At 33.8% G+C, this 7,500-nt stretch overlaps 1 non-coding gene across 1 annotated transcript; it reads left to right on the forward strand.

Annotated features, from left to right (window-relative positions):
* Nucleotides 1–1,508: 1,508 nt before the first annotated feature.
* TRNAS-GCU (transfer RNA serine (anticodon GCU)) lies at nt 1,509–1,596 on the forward strand. Its single transcript has one exon. It is a non-coding gene; the product is annotated as a tRNA-Ser (tRNA).
* The last annotated feature ends 5,904 nt before the right edge of the window (nt 1,597–7,500 follow it).

The raw sequence follows: 7,500 nt of genomic DNA on the forward strand, positions 1-7,500 counted from the left end.
CCTGAGGAAAAGAATTTTCTTCCGCCGAGCTGAAACAATATGTCGACGACTCTAGTAAACCAAAGTCATCGTTTAATAGCTATTTGGCTTCAACCTCCTCCCCCCCAAAAAGTGGAAGATCTAGTTACGATTAGAAATAAACTTTTGTATCTTCATCCATAGATCCTTTACTCATACTCATTCAAAAGGAACGGTTGATCCAACTCAAAAAAAAAAAAATTATGTTTCGCGATTCCATAATCCAATTTGCTTATTCAAATTATAATTTACCTTTGGATACAAATCACGAGAATGTATATTCTTCCTCAAACGTGGCGTTGAGAGGTAAAGGATTAAACCCTTTTAAGAAATAAAGTTTTTGATCGGAATAGGAAAAAACCGAAAGAACCTTTAACTATTTCAGTTGTTAATAGAACGAATCACACTTTTACCACTAAACTATACCCGCTACAATATGATTATTGTATATGAATGTACCGTTTGTCCAACAAAACAAGGGAGTAAAACGTAATCAAGATAGTATCAGAATCATGAAAATTGGAGTGCTGATGTGTTCCAGGGGGAAGGCTTGATGAAATAGGAGAAGAGAATGGGGGCTCATTTAAATAACAAGTTATATCTTTTCTTTTGCTGGTGGAGTTATTACTGACAGTCCCGGCCTGAAAGATCCATTTAAGTCGGAACATAAGATTGAGTTAAGTTGCGCAAGAATCCATAGCTCCATTTTTTTTTTTTCAACTTCTTCCTCGAGTCTTTCAAGCAAAGAAACGATTTTCTCAAAAAAATAAAAATAAAGAAGGAGAGTTTTAATTTGAGTCTTATCTTTTTTCGAAGCTATTCCTTTCTTCCCTATTCATTCACCTGTCCGATCTTCTGAATTGGGGTCAATTAGATCTAGTAAAAAATCATAGTATTCATTTTGTTTGTGTTTGTGGACTCAAATGTTCAAACAAAGCTTGTCCCTTGAAGAAATAAATGAGTTCTAATAGAAATAGAATATGTATGTTTTTTTATTCCAGTAGGGAAATCGAGAAAAGGAAAAAGAAAAAATAATAAGAAATGAAACTCCTATCATAGGAATGGAAATAGTCCTTCTTGCTCTTGTTGCTGCTTCAATAACAATTTGGTTTTCAAATCAGAAAAATAATTTGATCCATGATTCATTGGAACAAAAGAAGGAACGGCCTGGCTAGGTACTGTACTGGCCAGGCCGGGGGAATAAAAGAACCCTTCGGACGAAATCAAAGACGTACTCTTTCTATTGGAGATATCTGTTTCGAATCGTTATCCAAATTGAATTGCGGATAAAATTCGTATATATATAGTAAGTATAATATAGTAAGTATAAATAAATGTATAAAATAAATAAATAAAGATAATTCGTATATATATAGTAAGTATAATATAGTAAGTATAAATAAATGTATAAAATAAATAAATAAAGATAAAGAAAGACTTTGATCAATATTTACTTCAGGCGTCGCATATGAATTATCTTTTTGTAATTGGGAGAGATGGCTGAGTGGACTAAAGCGACGGATTGCTAATCCGTTGTACGAGCTGTTCGTACCGAGGGTTCGAATCCCTCTTTCTCCGTTCCCTCGGATCACTTGAGATTTATCTTTCGAATTCGAAAAAATATCAAGTCCTTTATCATAGTTAAATGTCTGGAATAGAGAAAAGCATAGGAAAATGCAGAAATCAAGCAAGGAAATAATGAAAAATCTCTGATTTTTTTATTCCTCACGTCCAGGATTACGTCCTGGATCATTAGATAGGAATCCGAAGATGAAGAGAGAAACAAAGAATATCACTACTGTGTAAACGAAGAGTTTGAGAGTAAGCATTGCACAATCTCCAAGATCATTTTTTTTTTGTTTTTTGCAAAGGAAATAAGGGAATAGATTCTCTATTTTTGTACCACATATCCTTGACACCAAGAAAAGAAATGAAAAAGTGGTTTCTAGAAAAGAAAGGAATTTGCAGGAATTCCTTTGTTACCAAAATTATCTTGTCATACCCCAATTAGGTATTATGGGGTACCATAATGGGGTCTTTGACCCCTGGAACTGGAAGGGCATAATGCGGAAATTAGGTGATCCAGATTCATCGCGGCTATCAAAAAGCAAAAGAATTTCAATCTTTGAATCGAGGGTTCATAATGTAAGACTTATCTGATCTTATCAATTGTTATGTTAGAGTTGAATTTATTTTATCGAATAAATCATGAATATGAATGTTTCTAGGACAGTATTAAAGATCTCATCGAAAACTTACAGCAGCTTGCCAAACAAGGGCTAAGAGAAAAAAGAGCACAGGTATGACTGGCATAAAATCTACGATTGGATTGAAAAAAGCATAAGCTTCGGGCAATTTGGCGAAGAAAAAGCTACTCGAATGAAGGGCAGAATTAAGACAGATACAGATCAAACTAAAGATATTAAGCATAAGAAATATTTCGTTCTTGGAGATAATTTCATTTTTATTGAGTTATTGATATAAGGGAAAAATTAAGAAAGAAGAGAAGACAAAAAATCCTTCTTTCTTTTTCTTTGAACTTCCCCCAATCAAAAATCCTTCAATTCTCAAATGAGAATAGAAGGAATCATACTTTCATACAATATCTTAATTGACTTATATGGAATGATCAATGAATTCATTTTCATTCTACATTTACACGTATAGAATCCTAGCAACAACCTATTCCATAGATATTTGGGCTGGAATTGACGAATAACCAATAACAATATTAGTGTTTATTAGTGTCGAATTGAAATCTAAATGGGGCGTGGCCAAGTGGTAAGGCAGCGGGTTTTGGTCCCGTTACTCGGAGGTTCGAATCCTTCCGTCCCAGACCGCTTCTATCAAAACAAAGATTGTTCTCTTTAACAATCTTCTGTTTAAGAGTATAAGGTATAAGGTTGGATACAATATGATCCAATTTTTCTTTCTGAGTTCTAATGATTCTTCTATGAATCATAGATTCCTTTCGATTTCCAATTGTAAGAAAAAGAATCGAGTATAAATTGCGGATGGAAATAAACATCTTTTACCTTTTTGATATTAGGTAGGATGGGAACATAGATCAAAGTTGAATTAAAAAAAAAATGGGATGGGCCGTTCAGTGTATGCCCGTCCCGCTCTACTCATATTCATATTGGGGTAAGTTAGTCACTTATAGAAACTTTATGCCCATCTATTATATTTTGATTCTCACATGATGCATTCTAAGTTGAAATGCGAAAGATAAGATCTCTATTTTTTCGAAACTAAACATGTTAGTCAAAATGACTAATTCTATGTGGATCCTGAATCCTAAACAGGAGGGAGTTCTTGGGACTAATTACATCACTGGGATTAAAGTTCTTAAGACTGGGTGTGGGTGGGGTAAAATCAAAATTAAGAACAACGAATTGATCTGGACCCATTTTGCTTTGTACCTATACAAGATAATATAACATACCGCAAGAGGATCTTTTATTATTTGATTGTCTTGGGGTATGATTCATGATCCCCATAGAATTCGAGTTAATCGGCAATGGAAGGTATCAATTTTTCAATATCTGTGTCGTCCGGATCTCATTAATAAACAATAAAGTGCAATATGGAACAGATTTTTTTTCTTTGAGCCTAATTGCTTTTTTTTTTTTTGCATCTGGCTACAATAAATAATTGGAAGTCAATGTAGTGATTGGGAGGAAGATTCATATATTCCATTCACTTTACTTTTGACTTGATAGAATTTATGGAAGGGTTACTAAACCTAAAGTAAAGCAAAATCTGTATAAAATGAACCATGCCTACATGTATTGTTATTGTTTGTTCTATTTCAGTGATACCGGTATTTCGGCTGCGGTGAAAAAGATCTTTGATACCTTACCTTAAATATCTATGATTACTCCCGTTGACAATTGTTCTGTGTATCTGATGGATACGGAAAGATCATACTCCTACGGTTCTGGTTTTATCAATCAGATGGAAGAATAACAACCTTAATCTTATCTTACATGAGAGCTTTTTTCCATCCATCCCATCCCCATGAAAACAAATAAATTGAATTTGTTTCTCGATCCATCTACCTGCTTTAAATCATTAATGATTCAATTGGAAAAGGAACATGGATTTCTCTTATGTCTTATGATGATCAAATTTAGTCATTACAGGAAAACTTATTTCCATTAATGATAATGATGTCGAAGTAGGAAATTATGATGTCGAAGTAGGAAATTCTTGAAACCTTTTTTCATGATTCCTTTATCAATCCTTAGATACTTGAAGAAGCGCGAGATTGATGAACCTAGTCTATAATCGATTCATTTGCGACTTTTCCGAGTCATTGGAATAGCTTATTTGGCTAATGACTTATTTTGTTCCGGTATTGAGTATTGAGAATCTAATTAAAGACCTTTCTTTAATTTAGTTGTTCGAGAAAGAGTTGGATCCTTCATGATTGATTGTCCCGAACAATCTGTTGAAGATGTAGATGTAAAGAAGTGTTAAGTAATTCGTTTATTCGTCTTTTTTAGAAATGTGTTTCATTCATACGGTCGAATATGGGGTAAGATTGAATCTTTGTCTTTGCTTGTGGGGCCTTCTCTAGATGAATACCTATCCATCCATATATATATCAAAATATCTATAATATAGATATCAAAATATATATCAAAATCAAAATATAGATATAAATATCTATTTATATATATAATTTATATATATATAAATATAAAAGTATGGACTGCTGTGTACCGATTGAGCGTACCGATTGAGCCAATGACTATTCCGGATTCCATATTGAATCAATTCCATACCGGTTCAAAATTAGAGGAATGTTATGGTAAAACTTCGTTTGAAACGATGTGGTAGAAAGCAACGTGCGACTTGAAAGACATGATCGGCTGTGGATTCTTGCATCCACCATTTTATATATCAATGAAGATGCTCTTGGCTCGACATAGTTTGTTCTGTTCTACTAGGACCCCCCAAAATTGGGGGTTGTAAATAGTACATGATGTAGCTCGAGTATAAAGTATTGATTCATTTATCAAGGGGAAGGATCTAGGGTTAGTGCCAATCAATAAGTTGGAACAACTTCGTAAGTATATCTTCGATATAGAAATCCAAAGGTTCAAATTCCAACAAGTTTCGAATAAAAAAAAACAAAGTAAAAATTTGCCGGAATTGGTAAAACTATTTTGATCAAAAGTGTATTACAGGGGAATCAATCGTTCGTATGATTCTTTCAATAGAAAGAAATAACAAAAGGTATGTTGCGACCATTTTGAAACGATTAAGGATCACCGAAGTAATGTCTAAACCCAATGATTCAAAGCAAAGATAAAGGATACCGGAACAAGGAAACACCATTTTCAATTGTCTCAACAACTGGAACTAGATCAGAATGAGGAAGAAAAAGAGATTCTAGGCGGGACAAATAAAAGAGGTTAGAGACGGCTCAACAAATGTCCAAGGATTTCCCTTTAAGCTCTTTGAGAATTGCCCAACTTGAGTTATGAGTACGAATGATATTTCTTTTTTTTTTTCAGGAAAGGAAAGGAAGGAAGAACAAAAAAAACGACTCAACTTATAGTCTAATTGATGATTTTATGGATACATTTGTCACTATATGATATGCATAGCATAAATTCAAACTCGAATCATTCTTTCTCGAGCCGTATGAGGAGAAAACCTCCTATACGTTTCTAGGGGGGGCATTGTTCATCTATATCTATCCCAATGAGTCATCTATCGAATCATTGCGATTGATGTTCGATCCCAAAGAGAAGGAAGAGATCTTCGTAAAGTGGGTTTTTACGATCCGATAAAGAATCAAACTTATTCAAACGTTCCTGCTATTCTATATTTCCTTGAAAAAGGCGCTCAACCTACAGGAACTGTTCATGATATTTCAAAGAAGGCAGAGGTCTTTAAGGAACTTCGAATTAATCAAACGAAATGAAATAAATGAAATAAACAAAAAAGGGGGGTGCCCAGTATCTTATCGAGCTTTGTGTAATTCTTTCTCCACCACTCCGATTTTTCTTACTCTATTCATACCTATTACACTATTGCTCCTCTATAATCCCATATCAGATAACGATAACGAAAAAAAAATCTTTTTTTTATTGATATGAGACAGATAGAAAAAAAAATTCTCGAGTGAATAGATGAAATAATCGGATCTAGAAAATGATGGTATGGGATTACCATCAATCGGATTGTTTTCGTTGGGACTCCACCAACAAACCAAGGGGTCAATCTTGTTTATTGTACCTCTATTGAATAAACTAGAGATTTTTTTCCTACTTTTTTTTTTTTTCTTATTTATTCCCCCATCCACACTTCATTTCTGATCTGTGTATTGTCAATCCAACACAAGTACTTATTTTCTTTAATTGAATTTGTTTTTCTCAACCAACATTCAATTCATATTGACAATGTTGTATCGATCAAATATAATTTGATCGTGGATAAATAGATCCATTTATCCCCAGCCTCATAAGTTTGTTTCTTTATTTCTTTACTTTATTTCAATTTCACTCAAATGGTGAGTTCGCCAGATTCGCTGCGACACAAGAAGTATCTTCTTAATGAAAAATGAAAAAAAAAAATATTGATAAAAATATGGATGATCCATAAATTTTGGCATCCATCTATATTGATCCGGGAATTCGTTGTATTTTCATCTAATCTGTTCATTTTGATGTTCATAATTGATCATCAAATTTTCTTTTAGATTTGTTTGTTACTAGTTCAATGTTTTGACGGGGTCGAGCAATCCAATCCCAATCTCTTGGTTTGAGTTTTATTTTTATTCCGATCGTATCTACACACCATATTTTTCCGGGTTGCTAACTCAACGGTAGAGTACTCGGCTTTTAAGTGCGGCTATGATCTTTTACACATTTGGATGAAGCAAGGGATTCGTCCATACCATTGGTATAGTTTGTAAGACCACGACTGATCCTGAAAGGGAATGAATGGAAAAAATAGCATGTCGTATCAATGGAGAATTTTGTTGATAATACTTTATCCTTACCGAATCGGTACAAAATCTTGTTTTGATTCTTGGAACGGGACCAAACCAATTCACCATTGGATCGAGTGAATAAATGGATAGGGCTCTATCGCTCCAATTATAGGGAAACCAAAAGTAACGAGCTTTTGTTCTTAATTCGAATGATTACCCGATCTAATTAGATGTTAAAAATAGATTAGTGCCTGATGGGGGAAAGGGTTCTCCTGTGAGTAGATTATCGATTCCTTTTTTTAATGAATCCTAACTATTAAATATTCTTTTCTTTCTCGATTATGGAGTGGAAACGAATGTGTAGAAGAACGGTATACTGATAAAGAGAATTTTTCCAAAGTCAAAAGAGCGATCGGCTTGCAAAAATAAAGGATTTCCAGTCATCTCTTGTAACTATAACGAAACAAAAAATTAGATGGAAAAATGGAGGATCTGTTGATTGGCTTCCTTGTCTCCGGGGTATCCATTCTTTT

This window comes from Tasmannia lanceolata, unplaced genomic scaffold, assembly GCF_043159265.1.
Source record: "Tasmannia lanceolata isolate RefF3 unplaced genomic scaffold, GAP_Taslan_0.1 ptg000977l, whole genome shotgun sequence".
NCBI lineage: Eukaryota > Viridiplantae > Streptophyta > Magnoliopsida > Canellales > Winteraceae > Tasmannia > Tasmannia lanceolata.